This window comes from Catharus ustulatus, chromosome 21, assembly GCF_009819885.2.
Source record: "Catharus ustulatus isolate bCatUst1 chromosome 21, bCatUst1.pri.v2, whole genome shotgun sequence".
Lineage (NCBI taxonomy): Eukaryota > Metazoa > Chordata > Aves > Passeriformes > Turdidae > Catharus > Catharus ustulatus.
Genome location: NC_046241.1, coordinates 5037044 through 5052582, shown reverse-complemented (window position 1 = coordinate 5052582; position 15539 = coordinate 5037044).

The window sequence follows — 15539 nt, the reverse complement described above, 5'->3', positions numbered from 1 at the left end:
TCACAAGGAATTACAGGGATGTGTTTGGATATATTTAGATAAATACTCCATTCAGGTTTAAAAACTGTGGCATAACCAGGCAGAAGGGAAAACCACAGCACCGGAAAAACTTGTGGGAGGGACCAAACAAACACACGAAGGCAAGGTGGGATAAAGAGCCTTTCACTCCCTGCTGGGCTGAGGATCCACACCCAGCCTGGGGAGCAGGATCTAAACCTGGGCCCTGGACTCCCTAAGAGCTGCTGGAGCCGTGGGACAAGGGGAGCAGCCCTGCCACGAAGGGGTGATGGTCCCAGGGATGGTGGGAGGGTGCTGTGGTTTAGTGTTAGTGGCTTGTCTTCATTTTCTTCTGCCTTCACTCACAGTCAGGATTAAAAACATGAAGAGGGCAATTTCTCATTCAGACTTGGTTGTTTATTAAATCTTATCTAAAGTACAGAGAGTTCTGCAACACTTCTAGCTACCAGCCAACAGCGAGCAAAATGGAGCTGAACCTAGTTAGGTACAAGGTCTGTTAAAGCTAAACAGCGCAATAGAGAATTAACACTACATTATTTATACTTTTGACCCAGTAATCAAACACCAGTGACCTGCAGTGCAGCACTAACTATCCAACCAAAAATTACTACCTGAAATCATGAAGAAGAAAGAACAAGAAAAGGAAGATGGGTGATGCCCAAGAACCTCCATCTTGTCCCATACCTATTACTATAGTCTAGAAACCCTAAATTTCAAATCCTTCACCACATGAAATCACACACTTCTACTCTAACTACACACCCGTGATTTTAACTCCATCACTCAAATTTGGGAGCCTTCTCCAAGGCCTCAGGTCAAAAGCAGCGTTCTCCTGGGGGTCAGTGGCTGAAAGCACAGAAAGCTCAGAACTCCCTGGATTGTGGGCTCCAACAGGAGGGCACAGCTGTGCAGCCCCACAGCACCCAGAGCAGGGCAGTGGCAGGGCTGGGTGCACACCTGGGAGCAGGCACAGCAGTGGGGCTCAGCCCAGCCCACACACAGCCAGGCACCCCAGGCAGGGCTCAGCAGGGCTGGCTGTGCCCGTCCCCAGCTCTGGGCTGCTGGCTCAGCACCTGCAAACATCAGCAGCCTCAGCAGCCAGAGCCCCTGGGGGCTGGGACTGGTCCCTGGCTGCTGGGGTGGCACGGAGATGTTCCTGCCAAAGCCACCATTCCTATCCCTTGTTTCCCATGCTTGGCTGCAGTGCTCTCTCAGGTATGTAATTCCCTGTACAGGATTTCCTAATCTCTACACGACTTTTCTATTCAGACCCTGCATTTAACATGGCTGTACCAGCACTTCTCACATCCATGAGCTCTGCTGGCACTAGTTCAAGCCCTGGATTAAAGTCTTCCCTACATTGCAGGGACCTGGCCATGAGCAGAAACCTCTGAAGAGCTTCATTTGCCTGCTGAGAAGTCTCACCATCCATGGCAGAGCCAAGGTCTCAAGGCAGGCAGAGGTGGCCCAGCTGGGGTCTGCCCATGGATGCTCCTCATTTGGTCCCTCTGGCTTCAGCCATCACTGCAAGATCAGGAGCTTTCTGCAGAGGAGCAGAACATGCAGCATTCCTGTTTTGGGGTTTGCTGTTTGACAGCTACTCATGATCCAAAAGCTGCTGTGGGTTGTGCTTCTTGTTCCCAGTGCACTGTGGAAGGTATTAATTACAGAGGAGATGTACAGAAAGCTTGAAAATCATGTATGTAACAGAACTGCTGCTCATTGTTATTTCCCCCTCTCTCCACAGCCTTCCTGACAAAGCCACTCCTGTCCTGTGCCACAGGCTGCCGGTGACACGTTTGAACTTCTGCAGCCTTTTGATGTAAAATGTTTTAAATTCTTTTTGGGAACACTAAAGGCTTTTGTCTGCCGGCCGGTGCTGCGGGGATGCCACGTCTGGCAGAGACTGATCTTTCTGTGCTTTCCAAGTGCCCCATATCACATCGGGCTGCCCAGCCAGCCGAGAGGTGGGGATGGCTGTTAATCATTAAAAGGAGCCTTTTCCATCGCCAGGGAAGGGAACACAATGCAGCCACACAAGTCCAAGCCCACCCTTCCCCAGGAAAGGCTGCCTGCTGATTACAGCTCTGTCCTTCCCTTCCATGTAGGTATTTGGAGAGCTACAGTTTTGCAGGATGGATGTGAAGTGATTGTGGCAGCAGCGTTGGGCTGACAGGTCAGCCCTGACAGTGTAATGCATCACCAGGCTTTGACAGGAAGATATTACAGTTCCTAAATCCTGACTGCCTTTAAGGTATCAGGCAAAGACTGCCTGGTTTTGTGAACATCCCTTTATTTCCCTGTTTGTCCATCTGTTCTTTCTCTGGTTTAGGATCTGTTCAGTCACTGGTGCTGGTGGAAAACACAAGAGAATCAGCACCACTGGCCAGTTTGGAGCTGTGTCCTCCAGTCTAAACACCAGACCAGGCTCTTCTGCTGCCTGTGGCATAGTGTGGTGAACCTACATCTGAACAGAAGAATACCAAGATCCATTTCCCCCTTTTACCATGGAGGAGAAAAAATAATTCACCATTAAATACTCTTTGGGCTGGTGCACAGGAGGAGCAGTTCTCCCTGGCTGGAGGTTTGCTAGTTAAATGCAGCAATGCATCAGCAAGCACAAGCACTTTTCCCAGCAGTGTGCCAAAGGAGCTTGTTCATGCCACGGGTTCATGGAGATGGCTGAGTGCTGTCCTGGATGAGTGCAGGTAACCTGAGCTCTCTAAAGGGACAGCATATCTCTTCTTCATGAAACAGAACCACCCTGAGAGTGCCTTCCCCCTCAGCACAGAAATCACACCAGCACAGAAAAGCCTGCTGAGATAAATAATTTCCTGCACATTAAGGACAAAAGGACAACTGCCACTGTGGTTGCTGCTGCTATGACAGCAATTTACCATGGCAGGGAGCACACACCAGTGTGTCATATTTCAGTCTGAACTGTGCAGGTCACAAATGCATAACCCCTATGACTTTTAGGCAGCACTGCCCAGTCCTGGTGTGGCCTGCCAGTGTTCTGGATACCCCAGTGACACCAGTGCAGGTGTGGATATCCAGTGACACCAGTGCAGGGGTGGATATCCCAGTGACAGAAATGCAGGGGTGGACATCCCAGTGACACTGCTGCAGGGGTGGCTCAGTGCTTGTGCCAGAGCCTGCACCCACATCACACAACTGATGCAGGAGAGATGAACCTGACCTGTTCTGAACAGCCTGGACAAGGCTTGGGAGCTGCAGGCAGCAAACACTGGCAGGTACTGGCTGTGGAGTCACTCCAGGCCCCTCTGGAGCAGGGATGTTCCTTGCTCTGAGGGTGAGAACACAGTGCTGGTGGCAGCTGGAGCTCCTGTGCACACCCAGGCCGCCTCAAGGCAGAGTTCAAAGGGAGATGGAAATCAGTACAAGAGCTTGGCCTTCAGGAGAAGGCGGTGTGCTACAAATGCCCGGGACAAAAGTTTTGTGCAAGACAGAAACTAAGCCTGAGTCAGAGTCTGAGTAGTTTCAGTGGGGAAGGGAGAGGAAAAAGAGCTTAGAAAACATCAAAGCAAATGTTGGTCATAACAAAATGTACAGTAATGGTATTTAAATCCAAAAGGTAGCTTTTCTACTGTCTAAGCAAGATACATCCTTTTTTCCCACTGCTGTAGGAAAATAACCCTGTGTCCTGTTCTGGGCAGGCCTGTGGGAGCAGTTCACTGTGCACAGGGAAATCATACCTGCAGGAAGAGGTGAAGGGGAAATGATAAGTGCAGGGCAAAGTGAAGGAAGGGTGAGACTAGACAGATTTGAGATGAGAATTTCTTAGGCTCCACCCTGCACTAGGCTCACTAATGACAACAGAAAAGGTCCTTTAGCAGTGACAAGGATGAGGCACCCTTGCACAAACACACACATGTATATTAATCAAAAGCCTGTACTCTGCTACATCCTGAGGTATCAACACCAAAAAGCAACTGCAATTTGGTTTGTGTAATCAGAGTAATTTCAAGATATGACCCAGCCATAACAAGGAATTGCTGGACCTGATCTAAGCCTCACACACTGCTGCAGCACCATTTCCCTGTGCAGTGCTGCCCAGCTGTTTGTGTGAGCACTGGCTCAGCAGTGCAGGGCTGCAGAGGGGTCCCTTCCTTCCCTGGCTGTTTGTGCTGGGTGCTGGGCTGAGCCAGGGGCTCTGCCCTGCCTGGAGCAGCAGAGCTGAGGCTCACACACTAACCTAGATCCCAGCAGGGCTCAGGTGTGGCTTTCACTGCTCCAGTGACTTGAAGCAACTTAAACCATCGCTTTTGTGCCATTATTTTCTTGTCTCTAAAGTGAAGCTTGTGATATGGATCATCCTATGTGTAAAGAGGCTCAGGACCTGCAGACATCAGGCACTGTTTTTATTTCACTGTGCAGTTGGCAGCAGCCCCTCTCGCAGGAGCAAGTGTAAATCTATTTCCCAACCAGTTTTATGTTCAGCACAACCTGCCATCCTCCAGATGCACAGTTCATTAGAGACTGCTTGGTTTTATCTGGCTGTAAAGGGCTGTGTGGGAAAAAAAAAAAAAAAGCCCTGGTGATTAAAGGTGCAATTCAAATGCATCTCCTGGAGCAGAGCAGACAGTTCCTGGTGCTTTATCTGCACCGACTGAAATGCAATCTGTGCCACTTAGAGCAGAACAATGCTTGATTTCTACATACTTCACTCAAATTGTTAACACATAAAGCAGAAACATGGCCCATTTCCACAGAGAAGGTCTCTTCTGACATCCTCAGTGTGTTAACCCAGAGTATACAAATCTGCTTCAAAGCTAATAGGCTTTTTTTTTTTCTTCCTGCAAACACACTTCTCCACATCTGCACACTATCTCTCTCTCTACTTCAACAGCAATAGTATTTGGTAAAGCTCTCCAAACAGGACCCACTGCAGAAAGGCTGTATTTACTGATGTTTGGGTAAGAACTAATAAGAGACCTGGCTGTGTCTCTGTTCCAAAAAAAAAAAAGAAAAATCAAGTTAATAAGTCAATATTTATACACCCACTGGTGAAATAAATCCTGCCCTTCCCAAGAAGAGGGAAATAAAATGAAGTGATTGAATCAGGATTTCATGGAAAGGGACTTTGTTTGCTTATTGGTTTCAGATTTTAGGATCTGTTTAGGATTTAAAAAAAAAATTATTGTAATTTGAATGCAATTGTACTGTAGAGAGCCCATGAGAGCAGCTTCACAGTGGGACCTGTCACTGAGGAGCACAAAAATAAAGGGGGTGCAGTGAGATGATCCTGAAAGGTCCAACCCCAGACCATTCTATGAATTTATGTTCTGCAATTCTGTGATATTTCAGAAATGTGGCCAAGGCAGTAAGTTCTTATCTGCAGCACCCAGTGGCATCACTGTAGAGGAGTCTTTGTACAGATCAAATCTGGAAATTTTAATTCCCATTTCCCATTCTCCTAGAATCTGTGGGACTGAAGAGCCTTTTCACCGACCAGAGTTAGCTCAGGGTCAAGTTTTACACTCCAAAAGCCAAGGAAAAAATGCTGTTTACTCTCCAGTTTCTTAGAAAACAGTCAAATCCCTCTTCACATGGGACTTCTCATTTCTGTGTCATCAGCAAACTTTTCCACTGGCAAACTCACCCCAGGTAAACAAAGTTTCTGCTTTATCATTGCAACCTCCCTTCACAGCCAGCCTGAACACCTGCCCTGCTCCTGTTGGATTGCTGTTCTCTGACTTTTCTTCATTAGGAGATGAGATTGAGCTATTTCTTGTTTAGCTCAAAAAGGGCAACTTTGAATCTCATTCTACAGCTCAGAGTATTTGAGATGCTCTTCTCTGAAGAGTTCTGACTCTTTTTCCATCTAGCCCCATGTTCAGCACACAAACCAGCCCAAACCTCACTGCAAAACTTGCACGAACCAGCAGAATGGGATAAACGAGATTATTTAGCATTTTACATCTTCAAAAGCCTTAAATAAGCAACAATGCTCTGTTAATATTCTTGTCAGGGGCTGTGCCCCAGGCAGGGAGTGGGTTCAGTATTTACACCTGAGCCCTCACTATTTAAAGGCCAACCCCAGTCATTAACTGCTGTGGGTACCAGGCTCTGCCTTCCTCAAACAACACAGAACATCCCACACAGCCATCAGCTGGTGAACAGGTCAGCAGCACAGAAAAACCCTCACCTTGATGTCCCCAACCTGCCTCTGATCATCCCATCCTAAAAGCCCTTCCCAGGGATTGCTGTGATCCTGGGCTCCTCACCCACCCCAGCAGCTTTCCCAGTTCCCAGCTGCAGAGGTGTCTGAGCATCTGCACATCCCAGGGTGCACAGAGAGGGGCAGTTCTGAATGGGAGTGTTCTCTGGCAGCTGCATCCATCACCCCAACTTCAGAAAGTCAAACCAGACCATTTGTAGCTGGTCCCATCCCAATCCCAGGGAGAAGCAAAGCAAGGAGAGCCCAGGAATCCATCCCTCCCTCCCTCCCCTTGACACCACTGCTCTGGGGAGGGTTTGGAAAACTCCTGTCCTATGCACATATTCAGCAAAAGGACCTTGTGCAGAAAATAAAGTTTCTCTGTATCCTTCACCCCTTCATCCTGAGCTGGCTTTTACTTTTTTTTCCCCTGACATGCAATTATTAAACAACAGGAACAAACTAGCTTCTGGGTAAAACTTCCCCCAAAGTAGTTGAAAGACAGCAAGAAATGCCAAGATTTCTATTTCCCTCCTTCTTTAAAGGGAAAATAGCATTAAATTTAAATATTTGTAAATACCACTGATTAGCATTTTATTTTATAGCTTTGATTTTTAAAATTATTCCTATTTTTTAGTCCAACAAAGACCCCCTTTCCCTGTAGCGATGCTAGGAGGGGACTCTGCTGAAAATTATAGATTCCAGAGTTTGCAAGAGAACCACAAAGGCTTAATTATAGTTTTAGACATTCCAAACACCCACTGAAGGCCTAATCTTCCCTTGGCCAGAAATAACCACACAAAGCAAAGGTAGAAAACTAACATCAAACCACACAAAGCAAAGGTAGAAATCCAGCATCAAACCAGCTCAGCCAGGGACAGCAGATTGCTGCAGTGGGCTCAGAGAGATGCCCTGGTCCCCTTTGGGGCATTAATGGGATTCCCCATAAAGCAGGGCTGCACAAGTTACCCTTTCCTCCAGGAAAGGAGCTGAAGGAGCTCCTGTCTCTGCTGTGGGATTCAATCCCTGTGTCCTGCATTTTTAATGCATTTGTGCTGCTCCCAGACCACATGGGTGCACCCCATCCTCCTGGGGACCTGTGGCAGAGGTGCTGGATGAAGGAATGCTTTTCAGAGAGGTGTGATGTGACACTCCTGGCATTGGCAGATGCTGTCCCCATCCCCTGCCTGCTCACTGCTGGCAGACCCCAAAGGCCTGGTGCTGGTGGGCAGTGCAGAGGCTGTGTGCCTACAGAGATGCTAAAAGGCTCAGAAAAGGTGAAGCATCTCTGGGGTGACCCCAGGGAGCCTCCTGAGCATCACTGCCTCTGAGGGACCCTGGATGTGCTCACAAGGCTGAGCTGAGCACACTGAGCAGGGCCCCAGGGATTAATGGGCTGTGCTGCTGCTCTGCTCACACAGAGCCCCCTCAAACCCACAGCAGGACCTTGAGACAGCCTGGGCAAGGCAGGAGGAGCCCGAGGGGAGGCAGCAGCCAGGACCAGGGTCATTGTCACAGACTGATCCAGAGCTGGGGACACAAAGCTCGGAGCCACCTCCAACAGCCCAGCCCAAACTGCCCTTTCATTCCCACTGCCTGAGCAGGGGAAGGCCCTGTGGCTGTCCCCACAAAGGACAGGCTGTTCTGGAGGGGATGGCAAGGTTGTTCCACCTGGACACACCATCAGCTCCCCTCAGCCAGGGCAGAGCTTCCAGCACTACCAATAACAGCAGAGCACACATCCCCATCCACACCAGAGCAAGGGGGCTCGTCCAAAACCCACAGGGAGGCTTTTAGGAGCTGTAGGAACAAGCTGCTGGCTGCAGGGACCTGTTTCACACTCAAATCCTGCTCCTCCCCATGGGGATGCAGGGATCAAAAGGTCCAAGGGAAGATGGAGAGCGAGGCTGGGGCTGTGAGCTGCATCAGGGTCATGGCTAGCAGGGAAGAACTTCAGCAGGCTTGAATTCCCTCCACCTGTATTTTTCCCATCAAGAGATGTTGCCTTTGCCTTTTCCCTGGCAGCAGGGCTGTACCTGCACCTCGTGGCACTGCCCTGCCAGCAGGATTCCATCTCTGCTCCATGCAGGGTGTGCTCCTGTGGCAAGCTTTGATGGGAGCAGCTCCCCAGCCGGCCCCACAGGGCAGACAAAAAGCTTTTGTAACAAGGGGAAGGTTGGAATTAACCCTTTTCTGAACTGCACACCCAGGAAATTTGTCACTTAGCAGCATGGCCCCGTGCCCATCCCATCCCCTGAGTCTCAGGTGGCATCTGCAGCCCCAGACACGGCCACGAGGCTGATGGAAAACTCCTGAAGAAAGGAGAATGGGGAGCAGAGACCTTCCAGGAGAAGTGTGGTGCCAACACCCAGGTCCCATGGTTCCAGCAAATTGGTGCTCCCATTAACAAGAGTGATCAAATAAATCTCCTTAATCTGGAAGAGAGAAAGTAAATGGAGCAAAAGCTATAATGGAGGAGGCTGGTTATTGAAAACAGCACTATTATATTTATTTGTTTCTCCTCTCCTGTGCACCAGCTTTTGTCTACTGAATAGCTACAGAATTCACTGGCATTATTCCTAATTTTACAATGATTTGGAAGAAGAGGCGACAAAGGCAAGCAAACAAAGCTAATCGCCTTCAGTGTTTTGTTTATCTGGGTTTTGTTCAGCCAAACAAAGAGGACGTTCAGGTCCAAGCTGACTGTGGAGCCACAGATCTCTTTTGCTTGGCTGGTCTGTCTCAAAACAGTTGGCAATTTTGGCATCCAGCATCTTCAGTGACTACCACTTGCAACTACTTTCTTATCTCCATGTGGTCACTATAGAAACTCTGGTCACTCCAGCCACTATTACTACAGATTAATCAACCTTGCAAAGGCCCTCCAAAAAAGCAGGAAGTCCTCCATGAGCCAATCCCTTGGTCATAAAGAGAACAAAGCCAGCAGGAGATTAATCACTGGATGCTATTTCCAATGCACAAGTCCTAGCAGGAAAAGTCCCAATTTTAATAACAAAGCTATGCATTGTCACCCATCCATACCAGCAGGCTTTTGTTCTTGGAGCCAGGGAAGAGCACACTGAGCACAAATGTAAATAATATGGCAGGGAGAGCTGCTGCTGGCAACACCCCCCAGAACATGGACTGCAGGAACCACAACCAACCAGTTCTGCCAGCTCAGATTTCCCAGCACAGTCTGAGGAGGCACAGCAGGATTTTCAGGCATCAGGCAGAGGAGAAAAGCAAGGAAGAAGGATCTGGGAAGGCAAATCCAGCCTGCTGTGGTCTGAACACAGATGTGCCAAGAGCTGAGCTCTCCTGTAGCTGTAAGGCCCTAAGAGAGGTTCTAATAAAAGATCCCCAGATGTTAAATCTGGTGGGGAGGAACAGTCCCAGGTTCCTGCACAGGTCTCTAAAGGCTGCAGGTGTGTCTCAGCATTGCAAGGTGGGACTGGAGAGCCCTCAAGGAGCTACACAAAAGAAAAAGGAGATTCCTAACAGTGTCACCTGTCCCAAAGTGCCAAAGCCAGCAGGGTGCAGGTTTGGGAACAGCCTGTGGTGATGCAGAGCATCAACAGCTTGGTTTAGTCCTTGCATTTTCTCAAACAGGGAGCAGTGGTGCAGGATCTGTTCTCTGTTACTAATTCTTAGACATGTGCAAGAATAGAGGTTTCCTAAAACTTGGAATGACAGTAACATTTTCTCATTCAGAGGAAAAAAAGTGTTGGCAATAATTTGTATGAAAATGAAAAAGTCAAATTTGAGAACCTTGCTGTGCTCACTGCCTTGAACACCTTCTTCAAAATGATTTAAGGCTTCAAGTTACATTAGGATCTTGGGAATAATTTGTCAAAGTTAGGCTGCTGGAGGCTTTTAGGTTTCTGGAGTACCACAGGCTGCCCTGTGATGTGAATGAAGGATGGATTTGGATGAGCCTTTTGCAGTGCCCAGGACAGACCAGGAAAAGGTGCCTGACCAGCTCAAGGCTTGTTGCTCAGTAACCAGAGCTGTTACAGTGCTGACTCTACAGGAACTTGACATTAATCCTTCCAGCTCAACTATTAAAAGACACTTAAAAAAAATTGATTTATATTATTATTTTTGTGTTTGCACAGGCCATTCTCAGAGTGGGCTCACAAGGAGCACAGGAAGGTAGGAAACAAGGAGAAGCCAATGCAAACAGTTTGGGAGGGACCCTTTGGAAATCAGGCAAGGATCAAAGCTTTCTCTTTCAAGTGGCCTTCGCTCTCCTCACATCAGGGAGGGGGCACAGAGGAACTGGGGCACTGAATCCAGGGAAAAGTCAAGCAAATCTCAGCTGAAACCCCCCAGGCTGGCATGTCACGATCCTGTTTCCAAGGGGTGAGTTTCTGCTAAGCTTGCCTGAAACGTGAGCAAGATGGGCTTTAAATAAACTAAGGGGGTGGAACACATCAAATCCTGCCCAACTTGCTTTTAAATATTAAGGAAAATGAGAAAGAAAAATCAGGTGCAAGGCAGTGGATAACCAGACCCCCATTCTGCACTGGGATGGAAGCCAGGAGGGGAAAGGAGAGCAGCAGCCCACTCTGAAGTCATGCTGAACTCAGACCTGCACTTGGCAAAGGGATTTGGGGTATTTGGTTAGTTGTAAGGCTCTTAAACCCCAGCTTTCAGTAACATAGTGGAAATTAAACTCTTAATCTCGGTTTGTAAACACAGGCGGAGACAGACACACAAATGCCAAAGACTTCAAAAATGACTGGGTCAAGTGCTTCCACTTTTGTAACTCTACTTGTGATTCCAGAGAAAAGCCCTGTTTCCAAAAGCACTCCTCATCTGCATCCAGAAATTATCCTATTCATAGGAAAGGGTTTCCTACATTAAAAATTAATAACTAGATACACTAAGAAGTCGCCCATCTTCTCTGTTTATCCCTTACTTTTTCCTTCTGATTGTACATTAAATAAAATGATGCTCACTGTTTGTCAATCTTACAATTTGAGAGTTCTCCTCTTTCTCTTACATGAAACAGGCTTAAAAGCACCAGCCAAGGTTAGTGTCATTTCCAAGATTGTTGCCAAGGTGATGCTCTCTTCCCTCCTTACAAATTACCCCAAAACAACTGGATGCTCCCCTGGTTTGACTGGTATTGAGGGGAGGGGGCATGGCAGGAACAACTGCCTTGAAAATGCCTTGGCTGGGTTGGGAAGATCCCTGCTCCTGCCTCTCCTCCTCCTCTTAGCCAGGGGACAAAGGAAAGATTTTCACACCAAACAGCAAATCCAGCTCAATTTTCCACAGTCTGTGCCTCCAGCTTGTGCTGCTCCTGCTGGATCTCCCATGCTGGGTGTGCTGCAGGTGTCTGAATTTCCCAAACACTGGCAGAAGGAACAGCATCTCCCACCTTCCACTCTGGGACTGCCCCAGGACAGAGCCAGGGGCACTCAGACCATCAGGGGCTCCCACTGCCTGCACTCCAGCCTGACACTTCCCAGGGATGAGCCTGGCAGCTGCAGGATCTGCACAATTCTTCTGGTTGGAGCATCTCAGGGATTTACCAGAGTTCAGAGATCCAAAAGATTCAAGAGACATTCACAATGGATATGGGAGGCTCAAAATAGACCTGGCACCTTCTTCCTGGACTTGCAGTACCTGTGGTTGCTTTAACAGGTGCCTCTTCCTCACTGCTGCATCATTGTGTTAGCCTTTTTCACATCACTTACATCTTTTCCCAACATGCTTTGAATTGCAATAGATTTATTTATTTTTTTCAACATGCTTTTATATCAGAAATTATTAATTTCCTTAAGACATGCATACAACAAGAGAAGTTTCATCTCATCCAAGCTCCTTCTATAATTCCACCACACTTCATAGAAATTCCAAGCACCCAGCTGGGACCTCAGGCTGGACAAGTGCAAAGAAAACTCAAAACTCCACGACTGAAATTCTGGATAAAAGGAGGGAAAGGAGCCCTGAGGGGACACTAACCCCAGCTCCTCACATAAGCCACACCTTTCACATCCCACCTCCCTTCCCCTCCATATGGATGGAGCACCCTTAGGAACAACCAAGGACTCAGACAAGCTGAGCAAGTCCTGCACAGCACATTTTTGAGCAAAAGAAACCCTGATTATAACCTCTTCAGGCCACTCAAGCTCACAGCACAGCGATTATTCCCTGTTTTCACATCAGCATGGCAGGCTTTGCACACATCAGCCATGTGCTGAAGGGAAAAAGTTCCCACAAATCTGCCTTTTTATTTTTGGAAAGGGCCTGACAGAGCTATCAGCTGCTATCTTTGTCCCACTCTCCTGGGGAAAACCTTATTCACAGCAAGCAGGATATTAGAAGAACACCAACAAAGAAGAAAACAAGACCACTAAAATACAAAGCCAGAATCCATTCCAGCATCACAGAGGTTCTAGGTTCAGCAGGGATGCCATGGAGCTGCAGGCAGTCACTGCACCTTCTGTAGGGCTGAGATGGAGCTCCTGCCTTCCCCACAGCCCCACTCATCGTGGAGAGAACATGGAGCTCACCCCCAGCTCCTTCCCTTTGCACATTCCTCCCTCCCTGTTCCAAATTTCTGCTCACTCCGCAGAAATTAGACTGGTTTGCTTGTTTGGGTTTTTTTTGTTTAGTTGGTTTTTTTTTTTTTTTTAAGAATTATTAACCTCTGCTTTTGCTTCTTGTGGGCCAGCTGAGAATACAAGTAGAAGGCAGAGGGGTAGAGCTGGAGAGGTGTGGGAGTTTCCAGGCATCCAATTTCCACTGCTAGCAAGGCTGTGAGATGTAAAAACTCTGTGGACTTCTAGGTTCCTCCACAAGCATCTTAAGAAAATCACTAGAAAGCCTCACTTATCTCAGAAATCTAATTCCATCCTTAAACTGCAAAAATATGAACTTGTCCTTAATTATAAGGGACTGTGTCTTGTTAGCAGTTGGTCCTAAACTTGCCATGAACTAGAAAGGATTAAAAAATTGTCTGGAGAAAAAAAATTTAAAAAGAAGAAAAGGCACAGTGCTCCAAAGGATTACTTCATGGTCCTATCTTAACATTTCATTACTTTAGCAGACTTCAGTTAAATCTTCAGACACAGAGAAGTGTTTCAGGATTCCTCCTCCAGTCCCTATGAAAGGGAACTGGAAATGCTCTCACTTTGCCAAGACCTGCTTTTCTGCCTTTTCTCCCATCTGCATCCACTCCCCACCAGGACAGAGACCCTGCTGGGGGCAAGGGGACATCCAGAGGGACATCCAGAGGGACACGAAGGCTCCCAGGTCCTCCTGGATAATCAAAGCTTTAGCCATGGGTGCCCCCTTGTGCCTTGGTGAGTAATTCAGCACAGCCAAGGGAGCCAGAACCCTGGAGGGTTTGGGTCAGAATGGACCTTCAAGCTCATCTCATCTCCCCTCCAGAGGGAAAACTGAACATCCAGGGGGTTGGACATCCTGACCAAGGCCAGGCTGGATGGGGTTGGAGCAGCCTGGGACAGGGGAAGGTGTCCCTGCCATGGCAGGGGTGGAACTGGGGGAGTTTTCAGGTCCCCCCAGCCCAAATCACTGCACAGTTCATTCTGTGACCCGGCTGCACCATGGGGTGAGCACGAGCCTGTCCACCCTCCCTCAGTGGCAGGACTACACGAGGGCTGTGCCTTTCCACCTCTCAGCAGCATCATTCAGGCTCTCTGGCATTTTGGCACGACTAAAGATGGATTTTTCCGCCTCCGCTGCTCGGCAGCTCAAACCTGGGGGGTGTTTGTCTCTCCTCTGCTATTTCTGCTGCACAGGGCCAGTCCTACCCCTCTAACCTGCCTTGCTCTGTCTCACAGTAGAAAGGGGCAGAGCCACTCTGTATTCCTGAACCCAGCAGCAGTCACTCCACTGCTGAGCCTCAATCAATACTTTAATGGGCTCATTTTCCAGCTTTTGATCAAAATGCCTTCGGAGCAGCACATCTTCAGACACTGCCTCTGGCATTCCAAAATAAGCAGAAAGAACAAGATAACCTTTGTGAGGCTTCTCTCCCTACAATCTATAGCAGGATCTACACAACCTCATTTTAGTTTCTCCTTAACCCAGCCTGGTACACGAGAGCTGAGCAAAGCTGGATGTGAGATGGCTCCCAGCCTCTCAATTTGCTCATTATCTTTTTGGGAAGGCATGGCAGTTCCTTCATCTTTAAGAAGATGAATAGATATTTTGTCTCTGGACCCCCCCCACAGCATGCAGATTCAATGTTTGAATTCCAAGCTGAATTTAGTTGTGAACAATTACACAAGTCAAAGGGTCTGGCTTTGGGACTTCAATGAAAGCACCAAAAATACAGAAACACTCTAAACCCCCCAAAACATTCTCCTGGTGTTTGAATCCCTCAGTACACGCAAATCAGGGAATTTTAGGCTGTTTTTATAATTTATTCAATAGTAACCAAGCATGCTTCTTTTAAGCCATTACTGAAAAATGAGTATTTTTTTTAGGAGTCACCTACAAAGGTTAACACTCTTGAATACAGATATTAAAATGTAGTTATTTCTCTCTCATTGCCAAAGTTACTGCATGTAACATGGCAATGTTTACATGTTTACATGGCTCTGGCTGCTTTAGGACTTGGCAGAACCTTACCATGTTCTTTGGTGCAAAAGGTGCAAGGAGAAGTTTTGGGAAATCAGTTTCAAGACCCTATCAGTCAATGCCACCATCCTACAGGATAAACTGCTTCCCCTTCAGAAAAGTGGAAATGCCAATGGTGAGGATTGCCAGTGGTTTGCACCAGGTCTGGGGCACAGCCAGGCTGTTCCTGTAGCCAACTCCAGTGCTGAGAACAGACACCACCCTGGCCACCATAAACACCCAGGTATTTCATGAACCAAAACTTTCTGACCAGTTTTCAAAGTTTGTTCCAGAAGAAAACATGAAATGAGAAGAGGTAATGCTTCAGTATTTAAGGGCTGCAGAAAACACCCTGGGTTTGTTTCAGCTTTTCCTTCTCCAGCTGAAAAGCTCTTAGAGCTGGGCACAGTTCACAAATACCTTTGGTTGACCTGAAGTGAAAAACCTTTAGCATGTACATAATTCATCTAGAACTCCTTGCCCAGTTCTGGAATTGCACATCTCCAGGGGGATTTTTCACAGTGCAGGTGGACAAGCAGTACCTGTGGGGGTTGTTTATTACCTACACACCAGAGTCTGGACCTGCAGCATCCACAGCAGGATCATTTCCCTGGAGCTTTGGTTCCAAGTAAGGGTCAGTTCCCAAGGCAAAGCTGATACCTGAGGCACCCAGAATTCACATTCATTGGCATCTCCCCTGTTTGGTGAGGACATCAAAGCCATCAATAAATCCACATTGCAG